This window comes from Capricornis sumatraensis, chromosome 2 (genome assembly GCF_032405125.1).
Source record: "Capricornis sumatraensis isolate serow.1 chromosome 2, serow.2, whole genome shotgun sequence".
NCBI classification, from domain to species: Eukaryota; Metazoa; Chordata; class Mammalia; order Artiodactyla; family Bovidae; genus Capricornis; species Capricornis sumatraensis.
Genome location: NC_091070.1, coordinates 104810420 through 104834401, shown reverse-complemented (window position 1 = coordinate 104834401; position 23982 = coordinate 104810420).

Below are 23982 nucleotides of genomic sequence, written 5' to 3'. Positions count from 1 at the left end.
AGGAGTTGGTGATGGACAGGGAAGCCTGGCGTCTTTGCGGTCGCAAAGAGTCAGACATAACTGAGCGACTAAACTGAAAGAATAAAAATGAGAGAAATGGAGCGATGGAGGCTATTCCATCTCTCCTGTCAACCTGGGAAGGCTTGCTGAAGAAACTAAGGTTAGTGTCCTTGGCATGACCGGGTTCCAGCGGGCTCCACGCCCGTCCAAACTGCAGACCGGGGCCTGCCCTTCCACGGTTGCTAAGGCAACAGGCCGCCTCTGAGGTGCTGCCTCTGACCCACCAGTCCTGGCCTGGGGCTTTCATTTCCAACCAGTTTCCAGCGACTACAACGCAGCCGAGAGACCGCCCAATGGGATCGGCCCTCTCTAACGGGCCCTCTGTGATTCACGAATCAAGTGCTGCCGATAAAGCCCGAAGCTGAATGGTCAGTTCCCAGGGAGGGCGGGGTTGGGAAAACAGTAGCTGGACGGAAATAGGTGCTGCTTTTCGGGGGCTTTGCTAAATGGCTGTTAGTCGCTAGTACCCGGTGTTCCATTTAGGGCAGAGGACGGGATCCTCAGTGAGGGTTCCTGTGGCGCTAGGAAAGCAGGGTCAGCGGAGCCCCAGGGAGCGAGAGTCCCCTGGGCTCCTACTGGGACGTGGGAGAGACCTCCTTGGAGCCCACTCCTGGCTGAGGTCCTGGTTCCTGGCAGTTCCCTCTGCCAGCATCTGATTAACCCCGGGGGAAGTGACTATCACTAACCTCAGGGTTTGCTCCCTGATATAGAAAAACAAAACTGTTATTATTGTTGCTCTTGGGAGGGAACAATAAGCAGCAGGTCATAGGAAAATCTGTGTGAAATGAAAATATCTCCCGCCATATTAATAAGAAATGTCACAGCCATCAGCGATTTCTGGCCTCCAAATGTGAATGAGAGCTCCCAAAACTGTGATCCAGCAGATGCTGCCACTCCACCACTGTGGTTGCTGGGGAGCTGGGGGAATGCAAGAAGCTAGGAGAACAGCTTTGACCTCAGATAGCTGAGGTGCAAAAGAAAGGAATGAATTCAGTGAACCCAGAGGCTTGCATGTTCCCATACAAAGAATGCTAAATTCCTTAACTTGAAACCTAATCTTTGACGTTCAGACTGCCTGTTCCCCTTGTTGCAAACTTGTATATAGCCTGACTCCTGCCTCCTTGGAGCAATTTTCTCAGAGCTACTGAAGTGCTGTTTCCCAGGCTCGGAGTCCTAAACATTCCCACCAAATCTCTACTTTCAGTTTGACTATATTTTTTAGTTGACATCTGTAATTGAAAGTTCATGGAAGATCTGAACATGTAAGGGAAGTATTAGTGAGATTCTAAGTTGAAGAAGAGAATGTTTTGATTTGTTTTTCAAACAAAGAGAATACTGTCAGAAGAAAGCGAATGCAATGAGGTGACTGGTATTCTGCCAGCCCCATTCTACAGACCAGTGAGGCCTCCTAGCAGGGACCAGGGTTTTTGGGAGAAAAGAAAGACAAAGATGATGGAAGATAACAAGGAAAAAAGAAGAGGGAAATATTTGAAAAGTCTGGAAGAAGAAAGGAAACAGCTGAGCCAATGGAAAACAGTAGAAGAAAAAGAAAAGTTTCTGCTCTGCAGTAGAATGACTGTATTTTCCAACCCAACTTCAGGATATATGAACAAAAGCCACTGTACTTGTGGAGGAAATTAAGGCTGATTTAAATTCGTCCTGCCCCTGAAAATCCAGGATGTATGTTTGTCCACCCTGGGGTTGATTAAAGACATAGCCTGCCCCAGTGGAGTAAGGATACTGAAAGTCTAAATGTCTGGAGAATTCTCATCTATCAGCACTCAGAGTGGGTGGGGTATAGTCCTCAGGAAATCTCAGAATATGGTCAATCCTTTATCAGAATTATTCTAGATTCACTTTTACTTTTTCATCAAATGCACATAAAACATGGACTTGTGCTTCTCTTGAAACTGTGCTGACCTTGTCTTTTTTCTGAAAGTGTACCTGCTCCAAGAGGAATAATAATGATTTTTAAAGCCCTATATGCATGACTTCTTTGTACTTTTCAAATCATTGTCTTATGCCCTTCCCTGCCCTTCCTACATTGTGCCTGATGCAGTCACCCTGTTCTCACAGTGGCAACTTCCTGCAGCTCTTATCATTACACTATTTTTTATTTCTTTTTCAAACTTGTTTCTGGTTTCTGGAGAGGATGTTGTTAATTCTTAACTTACTACATAAAGAGTTCCTTCTCCAGGAACATTATTAATGCAAGGAACAGTCTCTCTTTTCCATCATGGATATATATCAGTGCTTCTTACCTAGTGTGTTGACAGTCTTTTCTCTCTGTATTATTAAACTAGCTTCACTGTAATTACTTTTCACTCTCTTGAGAAGCTCTGCTAGTCAGTTCTCCATTTGCCCCTCAAGAGTTTCTCTTGTTTCATCTTTGCATTTTGAGAGCTGGGATCTATACTTATTTGGAGTCGAGTTCCTTATTCCTCACAGAGCTCTGAAATTCTATAGCAGAGAGAAGGGTGTAATTTTCCAACAACTTCAGTGGCAGTTAGTTGCTTACTTTCTACTGTTTCCTGACTCTTTCCCTTTCCATACAGCTGATCCAGCTTAATGATGTTTTAAGCCATTCTATCCACTAGTACTTAGAAAAGTTGTATTATAGGCTTTCAAGTCCCCTAAAAGTACAGGCAAGACTGTTAACATCTATATCTTAGATCTGTTGGCCGAGGTTCTCGAGTATCACTCCCCAACCCCTGTGTGGGCAGATGGTCTGTATTGTTCTCTGATTTCACTTTGTATCCACCTAATTGGACTTCTGCATGCTAAGCCATAGGAAGGAAAGAATTGAATAGGAATCACCTCCCCTAACTGCTGTTGTTCCATTATTTTTTAAATGTCAAATATTTGAGACATACCCATTTATTCCTGAATTTATTCCTAAGCATTTGGAAAATAAGTGTTAGGAGAAGACGAAAAGATGAGTGAAAAAAAGCTGAAGTGAAAGACTTCTCTCAAGAGCTCAGGAGAAATAGCTCCGGAGGACAGACTCTTCTATAAGTACTAGAGTACACAGAGGAAGAACCAGAGTTCACAAGCAGATCTGAACTCAACATGCTAAGTGGAATGTAGGTATAAGGGAGATGGTGCAAGCTGGGGGTCATGAGCACAAGCATCTGGGTTCACATCCTAGCTCTGGCATGTACTATCTGGTTAGATGCATGAGGGTTCATATTCACCCTTGAACTGCAGGAGAAATGAAAATAGATTCTGATGCTTTTACTACATTTTAAGCAAAAACTTGTTTGGTTAATTAGTATGTGCTGCTGCTGCTAAGTCACTTCAGTCGTGTCCGACTCTGTGCAGTCCCACAGACGGCAGCTCACCAGGCTCCCCCGTCCCTGGGATTCTCCAGGCAAGAACACTGGAGTGGGTTGCCATTTCCTTCTCCAATGCAGGAAAGTGAAAAGTGAAAGTGAAGTTGCTCAGTCATGTCCGACACCATGTATGACCTCTGTTAGAGACACATGGTGGCAAACTGCTGTGGGTTGGAGATTATGGCTTAATAGTAACAGCAGTTAATATCTACTTAGCACTTCCAAAGACCAGGTCCTATTCCAAACAATTTATATAATTAACCCACTAATCTTCACAACAACCCTACGAGGCTGGAATTTCCCAACAGTAGCTTCACTGTGACCATATTAGTGACAGCAGCAGCAGAGAAGGAGATACATGAGGGCCTTCTCTGTTCCCTGTCCCTTTCCCCCATATCTCTCAGAATTCCACAATTAGATCCATTGCTGCCAAAAAGAGGCCGAAGATATCAGTGCCCTGAGATTCATCACTGAAACTACACACTGCCGTGAACATGATTCGGGTGATTTTGACTTTCAAACGTAGCTAGAGGTAACAGGAAATGGAAAGGGTACAAGGGAAGGTGGAGTGTTTGATGGAAACTGGTAAGGCGGCCACAAGGTGGCACAGAGTGACAACCAGAGTGCTCCCTTCCTCCCAAGTGACTGCCTTTTCACCGAGGGCTGTTTCTGCTGCCCTGAACTCTCTTAACATCTTAACATTCTGAAATGCTCTCTGCATCATCTTTCTGTTCCATTTTCCACAATCTGTGGTCCCTTCTCTTTCCCTACTCCCTCTTTTCTTTGAAAAGTTCTCTTCAGTTCTCACCGTTACACTGAACATGTGTTCCTTTCTCTCAGTTGACTCCGATGGCAGGTCCTGTACTCAACAACTCTCTGCTGCTGGAAGGTGGGCTCCTCCAGCGTATCGCTAAGTCATTTTTTTTTTCTAATTGAAATTGATTCACAATGTTATGTTAGTTTCAAGTGTACAGCACTGTGACTCCTATATATTCTTTTCCAGATTCTCTTCCATTATAGGTTGTTACAAAATATTGAATTTGGTTCCCTGTGCCATACAATAGGTCCTTGTTGATTATTTATTTTATATATAATAATGTGTATTATATACCAACTTCCTAATTTATCCCTCCCCTCTCCTTTCCCCTTTGGTAACCATAAATTTGTTTTCTATGTCTGTGAATCTCTTTCTGTTTTATAAATAAATTCATTTGTATCTTTTTTCTTGGATTTCACATGTAAGTGATATCTGATATTTGTCTTTGCCTTACTTCCTGTAGCTACATCCATTTATGTTGCTGCAAAGGGCATTATTTCACTCTCTATGGCTGAGTAATATTCCACTGTATATACCCAGATAGATGGATCATATCGTCTTTGTCCACTCATCTGCAGACGGACATTTAGGTTGCTTCCATGGCTTGACTATTATAAATAGTGCTTTTATGAACATTAGGATTCATGCATTTCTTTGAAATAGGTTTTTCTTTGGATATATGCCCAGGAGTGGCATTGCTGGATCATATGGCAACTCTATGTTCAGTTTTTTAAGGAACCCCCATACAATTCTCCATAATGGCTGCACAAATTTACATTTCCACCAAAGGTGTAGGACCTATTGCATAGCACATGGAACCAAATTCAATATTTTGTAATAACCTATAAGGGAAAAGAATCTGATATCTAACCTGGTGTTTTCAGAATTTAACATTAAGAAGCATGGGTTCTCGAGATTGGGGAGTGTTGTGGGCTGAACCGTGTCCTCTCAAAACTCACGTGTTAAAGTCCTAAACCAGGCTTCCTTGGTGGCTCCGTGATAAAGAATCTGCCTGCAGTGCAGGAGGCCTGGCTTGTGCTCTGCAACGAGAAGCCATAGGAGCCACATGCACCCTGCTTGCTGCAACTAGAGAAAAAGCCTGAGCAGCAACAAAGACCCAGCACAGCAAAAAGAAAAAGATCCGAAATGCACGACCTTAGAATGTGACAGTATTTGGAGATAGGAGCTTTAAAAAGGTAGTTAAAGTAAAAAGTCATATTAGTGAACTCCAATTCAGTGTCAGCCGTGTCTTTAGATGGGGCTTCCCTAGTGGCTCAGATGATAAAGAATCTACCAGCAGTGCAGGAGACCTGGCTTTGATCCCTGCGTCAGGAAGCTTCCATGGAGAAGGGAATGGCTACCCACTCCAGTATTCTTACCTGGAGGATTCCATGGACAGAGGAGGCTGACAGGTTAGAGTCCGTGGAGTTGCAAAGAATCAGACATGACTGAGTAACTAATGTTTTCACTTTTTCAATGTCTTTAAAAGAAGCAGAGATTAGGACACATATACACACAGAAGCAAGTCACATGAAGACGCTGAAAGAGGATGGCCGTCTGCAAACCAAAGGAGAGCTCTTAGAAGAAACCAGCCCTGTTGGTATCTTGACCTGGGACTTCTAGTCTCCAGAACTGTGAGAAAATAAATTCACATTTAGTCACCCAGCCTGTGTGCTTTGGCATGGGTCCCAGCAAACTAACATCAGGAGCATTATCAAGACATGTCCCTTATTTCTGCCCTTTCCTGATGCCTCCTACCAGATGCTTAGCTTCATCTACTTGGCAGCCTGGAATGGCCAGTTATTAAGACTGGATCTTTCCTGGTTTGCTTATGGGGTCAGGACACTCACAATCAAACCTGTATGAGTATTGGTACTTAAGACCCTACTTACTGCTGCCTAATACTTAATTCAGATGCTTACTGAACGTTTATCATGTCCTAGGGCCATGGGAACATAGAGAAAAATCATCTAAGGCTAGAGAAGAAATCTTTCCTGAAAAGATGGTAATTTAGACAACTTGAAAGACTCAGTAGCAGTTGTCAGAATGGGAATTGTTAGAGAAGGTTGGGTGGAGATAAGAGAATTCAAGCGGAGAAAACAGCTTGTACAAATATACAAAGATGTGGAAGAGTAACATGTTGAAGGAATAGAAGTAATCCTCAGTGACAGAAGTGAAGAGTCCGTGTGACCTGAGGCATAGGGACAGGCAGGAAGTCAAACACCAGGTTCTGTTTTTTCGGCTGTTCTGGGTCTGTTGCTGTCCACAGGCTTTCTCCAGTTGTGGCAAGTAGAGGCTACTCTCTAACTGTGATGCGCAGGCTTCTCATTGCGCAGGCTTCTCATTGCGGCGGCCTCTCTGGTTGTAAAGCCTGGGCTCTGGGTACACAGGTTCAGTAGTTATAGCCTGCAAGCTCAGCTGTCCTGTGGTGTGTGCAGTCTTCCTGGACCAGAAATCGACCCAGTGTCGCCTGCATCAGCAGGCAGATTCTTTACCACTGGATCACCAGGGAAGTCCCCAGACACCGAGGTTTTGTGCACTAAGCTGAGGGATCCGAACAGCATAGCTTTGGTAGGACTTGAATACTGTCTCTGGAACATTCACCTTCAGGAAAGCATGGGGTGAATTAGAGAGGAGGAAGTAGAGACTCAGCAAACTTGGATGCAATTTCTTTTTTTTTTTGGAAACTGTACTCTTGCCTGGAAAATCCCATGGATGGAGAAGCCTGGTAGGCTGCAGTCCATGGGGTCGCTAGGAGTCGGACTCAACTGAGCGACTTCACTTTCACTTTTCACTTTCATGCACTGGAGAAGGAAATGGCAACCCACTCCAGTGTTCTTACCTGGAAAATTCCAGGGACGAGGGAGCCTGGTGGGCTGCCGTCAGTGGGGTCGCACAGAGTCAGACACAACTGAAGCGACTTAGCAGCAGCAGCGGCATACTAAGAAAGGAAAGAGAGGACAGTAGCTAGAGGAAAGGTAAGGTCAAAGTGAAGGAGAGCTGTGGGAGATGGGCCAGTAAAGAAGGTAAGTTCCAAGAGCGTGTTTAGTTATGATCGGAGGCTTAGGTCTCTGAGGAGACAAGAGAGGAGGGAACCCAGAGTGGACATGAAGCAATCAGACCTAGACAGGCAGAGGGATATCCCTTCTGCCACTAACGGAAGGAGAGAACCTAGTGTTGGGATGCTTGAAGGAGAAAAAAAATGGCCATGCCCTGCAGCATATGGAATCTTAGTTCCCGACCAGGGATTGATCCCATGCCCTCTATATTGGGAGGACAGTCTTAACCACTGGACCACCAGGGAAGTCCCTTTTCCCCCTATTTCTTCTTGTGAAGGAGAAAAATTGAGCAGGAAAAAAACAGGATGAAAGTTGGAGGAACTCTGCAGGCAGTCTTCATTTTCTCAGGGAAGTACTGGGAAGGTCTTCCAGATGGTGTGAAAGGAGAGCTGGGGAGAAAGGGGCCTGAATAATGGTCTGTGTTTTAAACGCCTTCCAGGGGATGGGTGAAGAAGTCACTAACTAACTACTCAGAATCAAATGAGAAATGCTTAACATTGAAAATTATCATACTTTGTGTTCCTTTAAAACCAGACCCTGACAAGGGATTTAACTACAAGTAGTTTCTGGGGGAGGAAATGGCAACCCACTCCAGTATTCTTGCCTGGAAAATCCTGTGGCTGGAGGAACCTGACAGGCTACAGTCCACTGGGTCACAAAGGGTTAGACATGACTGAGAGACTTATTACTAGTTTCTGGGGTTGGGGAGGAGGGGCTTTCCTGGTGGCTCAGATGGTAAAGAATCCAAGGGTTGGGAAGACCCCGTGCAGGAGGGCATGGCAACCCACTCCAGTATTCTTGCCCGGAGATCCCATGGACAGAGGAGCCTGGTGGGCTGCAATCCATGGGATTACAAACAGTCGGATATGACAAAGAGGGAATAAGCACAGTGCAGCACAGCTTCTTGGGGAGGTAATTCTGGGAAACGCCAGAAGAGAAGGGAAAATGAAGCAGAAAAGGGACAGCAACTAAAAAGTTATCACTGTGGTAACTACAGAGAAAACCATATTCTTCAGTGTTACCCTACTCAGTGGGGAAGGGGATGGAAAATTTAAACACCAAGTCCTGATGGCCATTGGTTAAGGGGATGGGAATGTTCTGGTTATCTGTTAGAATGTGAAAATGTTAGTCTCTCCGTTGTGTCCAACTCTTTGTAACCCCGTGGACTGTAGCCCTCCAGGCTCCTCTGTCCATGGAATTCTCCAGGCAAGAAATACTGGAGTGGGTAGCCATTCCCTTGTCCAGGGGATCTTCCTGACCCAGGGATCAAACCTAGGTCTCCTGCATTGCAGGCAGATTCTTTGCCATCTGAGCCACCAGGAGAGCCCCTTGTTACCTGTTGCTATAGAACAAATCACCCGGACTTAGGGGCTCTGAACAGCAATAATCATCTCTCACAGTTTCCATTGGTTAGGAACTTAAGAAAAACATGGTTGGGATAGTCTAGCTCAGGATCTCTCCTGTAGTTATTGTCAAATGATGGCTAGAGATGGAGCAGCAAGGGGTACCAAGTCAGCTAGGGGATGGAGAGCATCTCTGTCTCTCCATAGTCTCATGGCTCTCCACTGATCATTTGCTATGGGCTAGTTTAGGCTTGCTCAGAACATGGTGTCCTTGAAGCAGTCAGACTGCTTACCTGGTAGCTGGAAGAGGGCAAAGGACAGTAGTCCAGTAAGCAAGGTATAAACTTTGCCTTTTATGACCTAGCCTCAGATGTTGTACAGCATCATTTCTGCCATGCTCTATTGGTTGAAATAACCCCAAAAGCCTGCCCAATTTCAAGGAAAGAGGACTTAGACCTCACTCCTCAACGGGAGGAATGTCAAATTCACACTGTAAGAAGAACATGTTGGGTAGGAAATATAGTTACTTATCCACTGGAAAATACAAGGCTGCGAGGGGAGTAGTGACAGGAGGAAACATCAGGCAATTCTCCAGTATCTGTAGCATACTCACTGCTTCTCCACCTTGTGGCTAAGATCAAGTGTACACCATGCCCATGTAGACTAGGCTTCACCAACTTCACCCAGGGACTTCACTCAGCCAGAGAGTAATGGCTGCTGGCAATTGCAAATCTTAGTTCATGAAAATAAATGCTGAGGAGATATGAGTGTGTACCTACAGCATCTGCTATATTGACCACACATTTGTTGTAAGAAAGGGGTATGGTTTCCTCCCCCCACACTATGACAGATTTGTTTTGACTGATTACCATGACTCCTAACTTCCCCCCTTTCCTGTTAAGGTGACTTGATTAAAAACTGCTGTGCCCATTCTTCCACGTTCCATTGGCTTCCATGTTCCTGTCCAGCCTTTACCAGCCACTCTCTTAAATACTCTGACAGTCTGTACCTTCCCGGTTCTTCTTACATGATTGTTGGCTCATTGCAGTGCTATACCTTTCCTTGAACTCCAACTGTTGACCCTGACTTAGATTTGGTTCATTAACATGGTGTAAGTTCCAATACAATCTTAAAGAAGAACTTAAAAAAGCTCAGGCCAAAGGCCCACTGGGGCCTCAGCAGGATTCAGAATTTCTAGTCGAATTTCTCAGAGAAGGCAATGGCACCCCACTCCGGTATTCTTGCCTGGAAAATCCCATGGACGGAGGAGCCTGGTGGGCTGCAGTCCATGGGGTTGCTAAGAGTCGGGCACGACTGAGCGACTTCACTTTCACTTTTCACTTTCATGCATTGGAGAAGGAAATGGCAACCCACTCCAGTGTTCTTGCCTGGAGAATCCCAGAGACACAGGAGCCTAGTAGGCTGCCGTCTATGGGGTCACACAGAGTCGGACACGACTGAAGCAACTTAGCAGTCAAATTTCTAACACTAATCCTTTACGTATCCCAAAGTAGGCTTTCCCAAAGGAGTACCTCCGAAATATCTATCCTCTCCATCAGGGTCAGTCCTCCTACCTTCACCCAAATGGCCATAACCTGAAAAGACCGAAGATTTCAGCAATTTGAACCAATTCTCCAAAGTTTCCAAAGGAAGGCGTGTCTCCACCTAGGAAGGCCCAGCTAGACCCATCCACTGCAGCCCCTCTGGATTCACTGTTTTGCTCATCTCTCACAAGTCAGTACTGCCTCCCCTACACCAGCCACATCAACACACAGCTCTCCTTTTCCACCCTGACCCAACAGTGCTCTCTTGATTTGTTGGGGATTAAGTCTCACATTTCACAGAGATAACAAAAGGAACGCAGAAGCAGATCACCGGTTGCCCAGGGCCAGCAGTGCGGTGGAGGATGGGCCCATCTCTGCAAAGGAGCACAGGGAAATTTTTTGAATGATAGAAAAGTTCTGTACCATCACTGGGTGATGGTTACACAAGAGTATGGATTCGTCAAAACTCATGGAGATACATGCTTTGAATGGGGGCATTTTAATGTATGTAAGTTATATATCAATTAAGTTGATTATTTCAGAAGAGGGGTAGAAATCAATCAACCATGGGGAGTGCATGCTGTTAATCTGACCCACTGGGTATGGCCTTCTCCCCGAGGCCTTCAGCACCAGTGTCCTCTGAGAGGAGCAACCTGGACAGTCCTCCCTTTGTCCCAGCATCGCGTCCCACAGGATCTACCTTGCTGCCTTCCCCACATCTGTGTGGATGGGGACAGACCATTTCACAAAGACATATAGACACACTCCACTCCACACTCCTAAATTTGTATGACAAAATATATGCTAGGGCACAGGCACTCAGTTATATGTTGAATGAAAGAATCAGTGTGCTAAGAGTAGATGTATGAAAGACACCCAAATAAATACATGAGATTGATTATTGATTAATTGACTTATCTATTATTTATTTATTTATTTTACTGTATCAGTTTAAATGACTTCATCCATAATTGCTCATTTCCTTTCAGTTATTTCGACTAAAAGTAGAACCTATCCTACAAAATTATAGGATTAAGAAGTACTATAATAGATACTGGGTACCAAATTTTTACATGAGGTGGTAAAAATTACAGGTACATAACTAACTAGAGGTACATAAAGGTTGAACTAATCCTAAAATAAAAATGTTGGGAAAAGAAAAAGGTATTGAATGGTTTAAAGCTAAATCTTAGAAAATATTTTGAATATCTGAGACACTTCACCTTGATATAATGCATATTAATTTATTGCTTTTTTTGTTTAGCAATCACAGTGCACTCCAAGGTGAGGATGCAAAGATAAATAGACATTGTTTGGATCATAAAGGTGTATACCAGGGAAAAAAAATATGACCAACTAAAGATTAAATCATTTTCCATTTCCAAAATAATAGCTGAAGTGTATCCTGCAATATGTGTGGTATTGCATTTTTATGAAGTGAACCAATGACTTATTTTTATCACCATCCTCTTTGCATCGTTATCGGGTAATGGGTGCTACAAAAATTCTTATTAATTGTTAACATTTATTTTGTGAAATTACTTTATGTATTTCTAAAGCATATTCAAGAAAGCTGAGCACCGAAGAATTGATGCTTTTGAACTGTGGTGTTGGAGAAACTCTTGAGAGTCCCTTGGACTGCAAGGAGATCCAACCAGTCCATTCTAAAGGGGATCAGTCCTGGATGTTCTTTGGAAGGATTGATGCTGAAGCTGAAACTCCAGTACTTTGGTCACCTCATGTGAAGAGTTGACTCATTGGAAAAGACTCTGATTCTGGGAGGGACTGGGGGCAGGAGGAGAAGGGGACGACAGAGGATGAGATGGCTGGATGGCATCACCGACTCGATGGACATGAGTCTGAGTGAACTCCAGGAGTTGGTGATAGACAGAGAGGCCTGACATGCTGCCATTTGTGTGATCGCAAAGAGTCGGACACAACTGAGCAACTGAACTGAACTGAAATGAAAGCATATTCATTTTCACACCACTGTTTCCACTACTAGTTTAAAAATAGAGCTTATAATTTGAAAAAAGTACTATAGGCTTCCCTGGTGGCTCAGAGGTTAAAGCGTCTGCCTGCAACGTGGGAGATCTGGGTTCGATCCCTGGGTCAGGAAGATCCCCTGGAGAAGGAAATGGCAACCCACTCCAGTACTCTTGCCCGGAAAATCCCATGGACTGCAGCCTACCAGTCCATGGGATCACTAAGAGTCGGATACGACTGAGCTGAGCGAATTCACTTCCCTTCACTTTCATATTTCCATGGCCAAATGCCATCCCCAAATCACTCCACTTATTAGTACTTTGTAGTTTCAAAAGGGACGCACTTTTATCTGACTATTTACGGACTGATTTCACTGGGTGACATACTCGGAAGAAATTGCATGCAGTTAAAATACAGTTGTAATAATATTCACCATGGAGTATATTCACAAAATCATTGAAACTCAGGAGTTTCTCATGCTTAGAGTGGGATGTCCGCATGTGCTAGTTTCACCTGAAACAACTGAATTCACTAATTTGTATCTAAAAATAAAACTGGGTGATTTATTACTGCTTAATCAAAAAAATTAAAAGACGCTTACTCCTTGGAAGAAAAGTTATGACCAACCTAGATAGCATATTCAAAAGCAGAGACATTACTTTGCCGACTACGGTCCTGCAGTTTTTCCTGTGGTCATGTATGGTTGTGAGAGTTGGACCGTGAAGAAGTCAGGGTCGCAAGGAGTCAAACACGACTGAGCGACTGAACTGAACTGAATCAAAAAAAAAAAAAAAAAAAACAGGAAAGAATAAAATAGAAAATAGAATCCATCCCATGTAATTTGAAGTATTTTTTACAAAGATTTGTTTCATATGTGTGTGTGTATGAATTTGCATGAACACCGTACTAGGCTGCAATGTAAAAATCTGTTTCCCAGTGGGCAAAAGTGGTCAGAAAAGACTGGAAAAGACAGCCTCTGTTGTTTTCAATGGTTTGGCCTTCAATAGTCTTGATTACCGGAGAAGGCAATGGCATCCCACTCCAGTACTCTTGCCTGGAGAATCCCATGGACCGAGGAGCCTGGTAGGCCGCGGGCATGACTGAGCAACTTCACTTTCACTTTTCACTTTCATGCATTGGAGAAGGAAATGGCAACCCACTCCAGTGTTCTTGCCTGGAGAATCCCAGGGATGGGGGAGCCTGGTGGGCTGCCATTTATGGAGTCGCACACAGTCGGACACGACTGAAGTGACTTAGCAGCAGCAGCAGTCTTGATTACTCATGTGATTGCTCAGTTGAGAGCAGGTAAGAGAGCCTGGGTTGTTGCCTATATTTTTTAAGATATACTTGTTTGTTCATTTATTTTACACTGTGCTGGGTCTTCATTGCTCCACAAGGTTTTCTCCAGCTGCGGGGAGCAGGGCTCTCTTTATTGTGGTGTGTGGGCTCCTCCTCACAGCGGCTCTTCCCGTTGCGGGCATGGGCTCTGGGGCCTCAGTAGCTGTGGTGCACAAGCTCAGTAGTTGTGTGGCAGGGACTTGGTTATCACATGGCACGCAAAATCTTCCCCAGCCGGGGATCAAACCCATGTCCCCTGCATTGGCAGGCAGATTCCTAACCACTGGACCATCAGGGAAGCCCCCAGATTGCCTTTAGAGCAGTGTGGACCTGCGTGGCTGCAGACTATTTATCTTAAAACATAGCCAATAATCATGTACATTGGTATGAAAGTTTTCAGTGATGAAGCCTCCTATAGGAGCTACCACTGGGTGAGAAGGGTTTCCAGTCTGAAAGTCTGCTCTCAGAGGAGGAGTCCCGTGGACCTGCAGCTTCCATGTGAAAAGTGCGTGAGCTCCTTCCTCATCAGGTTGGTTTTCACCCCAGGACATGTGTATGCCTGCAGAAACCAGTTTCTCCTGATATTCATGCAGTGCACCCAACTCTGACTCTGTCTTTCATTTTCCCTCTTCCCTTATGCAATACCACCTCTCCTTTTGAGGCCATCTAACTGACATTTGAAAAAATGCTTTTGGTAATTCGTTGCTATATTTTTAAGTAAATTTCTATTTATGGATAAGTAATAAGGCTGAGTGCAGAAGAATTGATGCTTTTGAACTGTGGTGTTGGAGAAGACTCTTGAGAGTCCCTTGGACTACAGGGAGATACAACCAGTCCATTCTGAAGGAGATCAGTCCTGGGTGTTCTTTGGAGGGAATGATGCTAAAGCTGAAGCTCCAGTACTTAGACCACCTCATGCGAAGAGTTGACTCATTGGAAAAGACTCTGATACCGGGAGGGATTGGGGGCAGGAGGAGAAGGGGACGACAGAGGATGAGATGGCTGGATGGCATCACTGACTCGATGGACGTGAGTCTGAGTGAACTCCGGGAGTTGGTGATGGACAGGGAGGCCTGGCGTGCTGCGATTCATGGGGTTGCAAAGAGTCAGACATGACTGAGTGACTGAACTGAACTGAATAGAAGTGTAGAACTCAAGTTCGTGAGTAAAGCCTCTCCTTTTCCTGTCCTCCAGTCAACCACTTTCTTCCCCAGAGAATGTTCTTTTTTTTTTTTTAATTGGTGGAAAATTGGTTTACAATGGTGTGTTCGTTCCTTCCACGCAAGGACATGAGTCAGTTATAATTATATATACATGTGCCCTCCCTCTTGAACCCCCCTCACCTCCCCCATCCCACCGCTCTGCTGCTGCTGCTGCTAAGTCATTTCAGTCATGTCCGACTCTGTGTGACCCCATAAATGGCAGCCCACCAGGGTCCCCGGTCCCTGGGATTCTCCAGGCAAGAACACTGGAGTGGGCTGCCATTTCCTTCTCCAATGCATGAAAGTGAAAGATGAAAGTGAAGTCACTCAGTCGTGTCCAACTCTTCGCGACCCCAGGGACTGCAGCCTACCAGGCTCCTCCGTCCATGGGATTTTCCAGGCAAGAGTACTGGAGTGGGGTGCCATTGCCTTCTCCGTCCCACCCCCCTAGGCCATCCCAAAGCACTATGCTGGGCTCCCCGTGTTGTTTAGCAACTTCCCACCAACTTTTTTACACATGAAGTGTATGTATGTCAATGCTACTCAGTTCGCCCCACCCTCACCTTCCCCTGCTGTGCCCACAAGTCCATTCTCCACTAGGTTCATCAATAACATTTTTCTAGATTCCATATATATTCTTTAACATATGATATTTGTTTTTCTCTTTCTGATTTACTTCACTCTGTATAAGAGGCTCTAGATTCATCCACCTCACTACAACGGACTCAAATTCATTCCTTTTTATGACTGAGTAATATTTCATTGTATAAATATACCACAAATTCCTTATCCATTCATCTGATGATGGACATCTAAGTTGCCTCCATGTCCTGTAAATAGTGAATGTATTGTAAATAGTGTAATATATTGTAAATAGTGTAATATATCATAAATAGTGTAAATAGTGAATTATTGTAAATAGTAAATACCCCATTGCAATGAACAGTAGGGTACACGTGTCTTTTAGAATTGTGACTTTATCAGGGTATATGCCCAGTAGTGGGATTGCTGGGTCATATGGTAGATTTATTGCCAATTTTTGAGGAACCTCCATACCATTCTCCATAGGCTATATCAGTTTGCATTCCCACCAACAGTGCAGGAGTGTTCCCTTTTCTCCACATCCTGCACATATAAGCACCTTTTCTTTGACAAGGAAGGCAATAATATACAATGGAAAAAAAAACAGCCTCTTCAATAAATGGTTCTAGGAAAACTGAACAGCTACATGTTAAAGAATGAAACTAGAACACTTCCTAACACCATACACAAAAATAAACTCAAAATGGATTAAAGACTTAAATGTCAGGCCAAAAACTATAAAGCTCTTAGAGGGAAACATAGGCAATACAAATCTTTGACATAAATCACAGCAAGATCCTCTTTGACCTATCTCCTAGATTAATGGGAATAAAAAATAAACAAAAATGGGACCTAATAAAACTTAAAGGCTTTTGCACAGCAAAGGAAACTATAAACAAGATGAAAAGATAACTCTCAGAATGGGAGAAAATAACTGCAAATGAAGCAACTGACAAAGGGTTAATCTCCAAAATATACAAGCAGCTCTTACAGCTCAATATCTGAAAAATAAACAACTCATTCCAAAAATGGGCAGAAGATCTAAACAGACATTTCTCCAAAGAAATGAATACATGAAATAAATACCTGAAAACATGCTCAACATCACTCGTTAGAGAAATGCACATCAAAACTACAATGAGGTATCACCTCACAGCAGTTAGAATGGCCAACATCAAAAAATCTGTTAACAATAAATGAGGCAGTAAATGTTACTAGGTTCCCCCTCTCCCCACCCCGCTGAGTAGCAACCACTCCCACATTTTGAAGTTGGGCTGGGAAGGAGGTTCCCAGAAACCGGTTTTACAACCCTGGGCTCCTGAGGCACGAAAAAGTTTGGAGAGAGTTGGAGAGTCACAGAGTAGGAAAGAGCTGCTAGTGTCTCGCACCTGCAAGCCCATTGGAGGTGATGTTGGCCCACCTCTGGTCCTATGACGGCACCACCTTCTTCCGATCCTTCCGTGCCCCTGGGAATGAATCACCATGCCTTATCATGGACAAGCTGGTCCCTAGAAAGGAGGTGTGCCCTGGGAGCTCCCCTGTACCCACCTCTCAGTGCCCCTTCTTCTTTCAACTTAGTGTCTCACACCACACTCACTCCTCTGAGCAGCAGCAGCTCCATAGGCTCAATCAGTTATCTGCCCATTAGGCTGCTTTCTCACAATCCACCTCCCCGCTTTCCACAGGTGTCCCTTCGAGATTGATGGCCAGTGCAGCATCCCCAGGATCACCTGGGGTTCTGCTCCCTGCCACACCTGACACTCAGGGGCATGATGTGATCACTGCCCGGGCTCTGAGCACCACAAGGGGCTGCACATGTCCAAAATGGATCTTCAGGCCGAGTGCAGAGCCTTGGGGACAGAGGTTAGAAGAATAGCTGTGGTCCAAAGCCTGAGCAAGTGGCTGCTGTGGAAAGAGGCTCACTGATGAAGCAAGGGCAGAAGATGGAAGCAGGAGCCAGAGGAGGCCCCAGAGCTGTGGAGCACCCAACAGAGCATCCAGGAGGCAGGAGGGCCTGCAAGCTGACCATAGCTGAATTTCCAGGAATGCTCTAGGACCAGCACTGCTAAGCCCTGGGAGGAATGTCATGGAAAGCTAGGATTCGTGAAATGGCATGACAGCAAAGGGTCCAAGAAGTCCCAGCCAAGGGTGTGGGAGGCAGACACAGAGCTACTTGCTGAGAATTGCATGTTCAGTGCGGGAAGTGGTAGGGGTAGGGAGACTTCCTGCACCTGGGGGAGAATTATTACCTTGTATATCCTGAAGCTTCACTGTTGGTGCCCATGATGCTCAGCCTGGCAGAAGGCTTGACAAGCATCCATAACATCCTAGAATTCCCACATGTGATCCCAGTAGACCTGGAGTGTGAGACAATAGAGTACCTGGGTAAGTGTTTTCAGTCCTAATATCATCCTAACACATTGGAGTGGGTGGAAGAGTTCTCTGAGCCTGTGTGAGGGATCATCACAGTAGTGGGGGTGAAAAGAGCTGGTCACCTTGACCTACAATATGGACCAGTCCAGCACACTCACCAAAGAAATGCAGGGAAGCTTGCATGGACTCTTTCAGCAAAAATGTAACTCAGTCACAAAGACACACCACCTACAAGGAGAGATGGGAAATGTAGGCTGATGGAGAGTTACAGACTAAATGTTTGTGTCCTCTACAAAGTGTATAATCCCCAGTGCAACTGGATTTGGAAGAAGAGCTATTGGAATTAGGTGTAGTTCAGGTCACTAGGGTAGAGCACTCACGATGGGGATTAGGATCGGTAGGGACTTTAAAGGTTTTTATATGAAAAAGAGACGAGAGTGTGTGCTCTCTCTTCCTTCCCTCTCCCTCCCAACTCCCCCCCCCCCGCCCCCCCCATCCCTCTGCCTTGAGAAGACAATGAGAAGGCAGCCAGGAAAAGAACCCTCACCAAAAACTACATCTGCTGACACCTTGACCTCTGACTTCTAGCCTCCAGAACTGTGAGAAATAAATGTCTGTTGTTTACTCCATCCAATCTATGGTATCTTGCTTTAGCAGCCTGAACTAAGATGTGGGGTAACAAAAGAAGTAAAGAATGGGTTTTCGTATATAGTTATATATAGCTTACTTGTAGTCTCTTTCACACTAAGGAAAGTTATGTCATGTTCACTATGCTGTGTTTAAGAAGGGGTCAATTCCATTGTACTTGACCATCAGCAAAGTTCACCATTCAGTGACATGGAGGTCATACACAGACACATATATCAGACACAAAATAAAAGAAAGGAAAAACAACACAAACCCTTTGTTATATGATGAGCGATATCTACAGAGCAATCCTAATGTTAACACTGATTATTAGTTCTCAAACTTTCAGTTCAGTTCAGTCATTCAGTCGTGTCCAACTCTTTGTGACCCCATGAATTGCAGCATGCCAGGCCTCCCTGTCCATCATCAAACTCACATCCATCGAGTCAGTGATGCCATCCAGCCATCTCATCCTCTGTCGTCCCCTTCTCCTCCTGCCCCTAATCCCTCCCAGCATCAGAGTCTTTTCCAATGAGTCAACTCATCACATGAGGTGGCCAAAGTATTGGAGTTTCAGGTTTAGCATCAGTCCTTCCAAAGAATACCCAGGACTGATCTACTCTAGGATGAACTGGCTGGATCTCCTTGCAGTCCAAGGGACTTTCAAGAGTCTTCTACAACACCACAGTTCAAAAGCATCAATTCTTCAACGCTCAGCCTTCTTCACAGTCCAACTCTCACATCCATAAATGACTACTGGAAAAACCATAGCCTTGACTAGACAGACCTTTCTTGGCAAAGTAATGCCTCTGCTTTTGAATATGCTATCTAGGTTGGTCATAACTTTCCTTCCAAGGAGTAAGCGTCTTTTAATTTCATGGCTGCAATCACCATCTGCAGTGATTTTGGAGCCCTCCAAAATGAAGTCTGACACTGTTTCCACTGTTTCTCCATTTATTTCCCATGAAGTGATGGGACCAGATGCCATGATCTTCGTTTTCTGAATGTTGAGCTTTAAGCCAACTTTTTCACTCTCCTCTTTCACTTTCATCAAGAGGCTTTTTAGTTTCTCTTCACTTTCTGCCATAAGGGTGATGTCATCTGCATATCTGATGTTATTGATATTTCTCCCAGCAATCTTGATTCCAGCTTGTGCTTCTTCCAGCCCAGCATTTCTCATGATGTACTCTGCATATAAGTGAAATAAGCAGGGTGACAATATACAGCCTTGACGTACTCCTTTTCCTATTTGGAACCAGTCTGTTGTTCCATGTCCAGTTCTAATTGTTGCTTCCTGACCTGCATATAGGTTTCTCAAGAGGCAGGTCAGGTGGTCTGGTATTCCCATCTCTTTCAGAATTTTCCACAGTTGATTGTGATCCACACAGTCAAAGGCTTTGGCATAGTCAATAAAGCAGAAGTAGATGTTTTTTCTGGAATTCTCTTGCTTTTTCCATGATCCAGCGGATGTTGGCAATTTGATCCCTGATTCCTCTGCCTTTTCTAAAACCAGCTTAAACATCTGGAAGTTCACTGTTCATTTATTGCTGAAGCCTGGCTTGGAGAATTTTGAGCATTACTTTACTAGCATTTGAGATGAGTACAATTATGTGGTAGTTTGAGCATTCTTTGGCATTGCCTTTCTTTGGGATTAGAATGAAAACTGACCTTTTCCAGTCCTGTGACCTCTGCTGAGTCTTCCAAATTTGCTGGTATTTTGAGTGCAGCACTTTCACAGTATCATCTGTCAGGATTTGAAATGGCTCAACTGGAATTCCATCACCTCCACTAGCTTTGTTCATAGTGATGCTTTCTAAGGCCCACTTGACTTCACATTCCAGGATGTCTGGCTCTAGGTGAGTGATCACACCATCGTGATTATCTTGGTCATGAAGATCTTTTTTGTACCGTTCTTCTGTGTATTCTTGCCGCCTCTTCTTAATATCTTCTGCTTCTGTTAGGTCCATGCCATTTCTGTCCTTTATCGAGCCCATCTTTGCATGAAATGTTCCCTTGGTATCTCTAATTTTCTTGAAGACATCTCTAGTCTTTCCCATCCTGTTGTTTTCCTCTATTTCTTTGGATTGATTGCTGAAGAAGGCTTTCTTATCTCTGCTTGCTATTCTTTGGAACTCTGCATTCAGATGCTTATATCTTTCCTTTTCTCCTTTGCTTTTTGCTTCTCTTTTTTTCACAGCTCTTTGTAAGGCCTCCCCAGACAGCCATTTTGCTTTTTTGCGTTTCTTTTCCATGGGGATGGTCTTGATCCCTGTCTCCTGTACAATGTCATGAACCTCATTCCATAGTTCATCAGGCACTCTATCTATCAGATCTAGGCCCTTAAATCTATTTCTCACTTCCACTGTATAGTCATAAGGGATTTGATTTAGGTCATACCTGAATGGTCTAGTGGTTTCCCCCACTTTCTTCAATTTAAGTCTGAATTTGGCAATAAGGAGTTCATGATCTGAGCCACAGTCAGCCCTTGGTCTTGTTTTTGCTGACTGTATAGAGCTTCTCCATCTTTGGCTGCAAAGAATATAATCAACCTGATTTTGGTGTTGACCATCTGATGATGTCCATGTGTAGAGTCTTCTCTTGTGTTGTTGGAAGAGGATGCTTGCTATGACCAGTGCGTTCTCTTGGCAAAACTCTATTAGTCTTTGCCCTGCTTCATTCCATATTCCAAGGCCAAATTTGCTTGTTACTCCAGGTGTTTCTTGACTTCCTACTTTTGCATTCCAGTCCCCTATAATGAGAAGGACATCTTTTTTGAGTGTTCATCCTAAAAGGTCTTGTAGGTCTTCATAGAACCGTTCAACTTCAGCTTCTTCAACGTTACTGGTTGGGGCATAGACTTGGACTACTGTGACACTGAATGGTTTGCCTTGGAAATGAACAGAGATCATTCTGTCGTTTTTGAGACTGCATCCAAGTACTGCATTTTGAACTCGTTTGTTGACCATGATGGCTACTTCGTTTATTCTAAGGGATTCCTGCCCACAGTAGTAGATACAATGGTCCTCTGAGTGTAATTTACCCATTCCAGTCCATTTTAGTTCGCTGATTTCAATGTTCACTCTTGCCATCTCCTGTTTGATCACTTCCAATTTGCCTTGATTCATGGACCTAACATTCCAGGTTCCTATGCAATATTGCTCTTTATAGTATCAGACCTTGCTTATATCACCAGTCACGTCCACAACTGGGTGTTGTTTTTGCTTTGGCTCATTCCCTTCCTTCTTTCTAGAGTTATTTCTCCACTGATCTCCAGTAGCATATTGGGCACCTACCAACCTGGGGAGTTCCTCTTTCAGTATCCTATCATTTCGCCTTTTCATACTGTTCATGGGGTTCTGAAAGCAAGAATACTGAAGTGGTTTGCCATTCCCTTCTCCAGTGGACCACATTCTGTCAGACCTCTCCACCATGCCCGTCCGTCTTGGGTGGCCCCACAGGGCATGGCTTAGTTTCATTGAGTTAGACAAGGCTGTGGTCCGTGTGATTAGATTGACTAGTTTTCTGTGATTATGGTTTCAGTGTGTCTGCCCTCTGATGCCCTCTCACAACACCTACCGTCTTACTTGGGTTTCTCTTACCTCGGACATGGGGTATCTCTTCACAGTTGCTCCAGCAAAGCACAGCCACTGCTCCTTACCTTGGACGAGGGGTATCTCCTCACTGCCGCCCCTCCTGACCTTTAACATGGAGCAGCTCCTCTCGGCCCGCCTGCACCCACGCAGCAACCGCTCCTTGGATCTCAAACAATTAACAAGTCACTGGAGAGTTCACCATAGAACAGTAGGTGAATGTCATCCATCTTGATTGCATGCTCGCTAAGTCGCTTCAGTCGTGTCCAACTCTTTGCCACCCTATGTACTGTAGCCCGCCAGGCTCCTCCGCCCATGGGATTCTCCAGGCAAGAATACTGGAGTGGGTTGCCATGCCCTCCTCCAGGGGATGTTCCTGACCTAGGGATCGAACCCACATTTCTTATGACTCTTGCATTAGTAGATGGGTTCTTTACCACGAGCACTACCTGGGAAGCCCTATCCATCTTGATTAGGTAAAAGTAAAAGCATAGCTGAAAGATGTAGAGAAGTAGAAGATGGAAGCAGTGGGGAGGGCAAAGTGAAAGTGCAAAGGTCAGAGGTGGGAGAGGTCACAAGATACTACATCTAGAAATAGGCCTCAGTGGGCCATTTAACAGTATGCAGGTGACCATGGAAGCAGAGAGGAAGGTTATATAACTGTACCGAGTGAGGACAGGGAGATGAAAGTCAGCTCTAACAGCATACAGTCAAGAAGCAATGTTTACAATGGATATATTGATATATATAATATATAGAGGTAAGGAGGCAACTCCCAGAAAAAATTCAAATGTAAAAAGAGTTCAAAAGTAGTTGTTCCTTGATAGCAAGATTGGGTGGGCCAGAAAATGTTGCTTTTTTTATAATACCTGATTTATTTAGCAACTGTGCATAATCTGTATTAGTGACATTTTTAAAAATAAGAGAGGCAAGTTGTTATGCATTTGAGAGAGTTATCCATTCAAAATAGTAAAATGAAATATATTGTGTTATTTAGGGGGCTTTGTATTTCTGGAAAACTAAGCCATTTCTTGAGGGTGTAAGATAGCCAGTTTTACTACACCAGTTCCCATTTCTATCTGAAGGAGACCATGTCTACCTCCCCCTTCAACCCTACAACCCCTGCAAACTAGATGCCTGCAACTTGGTTGCACTGTACTTAAATAAAGGGTAACTAGATATCACTTATATGTGGAATCAAAAAAAATAATACAATTCAGTGCATACACAAAACAGAGGCAGAGCCCACTGATACAGAAAATGACCTTGTGGTTACAACAGTGGGGGCAGGGATGAGGGACACGGGGTTAACAGATATGAACTGCTATATACAAAAATAGATAGACAGCAAAGACATACTGTATAGCACAAGAAATTATGCTCATTATCATTTAATAACCTATAATACAATCAGTAAAGACACCAAATCACTATGCTGTGTACCTGAAATTAACACAATATTGTAAATCAACTATACGTAAAAGAAAAAGAATAACCACTCAACAAGTCCCTAGGTACCTTATGATTTGCTATGAAATCAGACTTTGCCCCCAGATAATAGCCCTAATATCTATTGTTTGCCTAGCTTGCAATTTTATGTGTATACAGAGCATTTCTCTGCAATCAAAAATCCACACAAACATTAAACCTTTGTACCCTTGGCACCTAAGCCCATTAACCTCTGTGCTAGATAGCTGCATATTAATCCTTCTTCCTTCACCCACAGAACTCTGCTCAAGTGTGCTCGAAGTGTCCATATTCTTTGTGCTCGTGTATCTATGTATGGCTTTGATTTTTTGGTTAAGGAAAAAAAAGTTTTGCTTTCTAAAAATGTTATGCTTACTGAAACCTAGGCATGGACCAAAATTTAAAAATATTTTTTATACTGGAGAAAAAACTGGTATCAGTGAAACAAAATGGAGAATCCAAAAATAGACCCAAACACATATGGCACTTTATTTTTTGGTAACACTGGCATTTCAAACAAGTCACAAAATCATAGACCCACAAAAAAAATAATTAGCAGGGGGAAGCCACGTCCCTATATTTTGGTGCCTCAAAGGTTTCAAACCTAATTATCAACAATTTATGCATCAGGAGTTGAACATAAAGTAAGCAATAAAACTTCA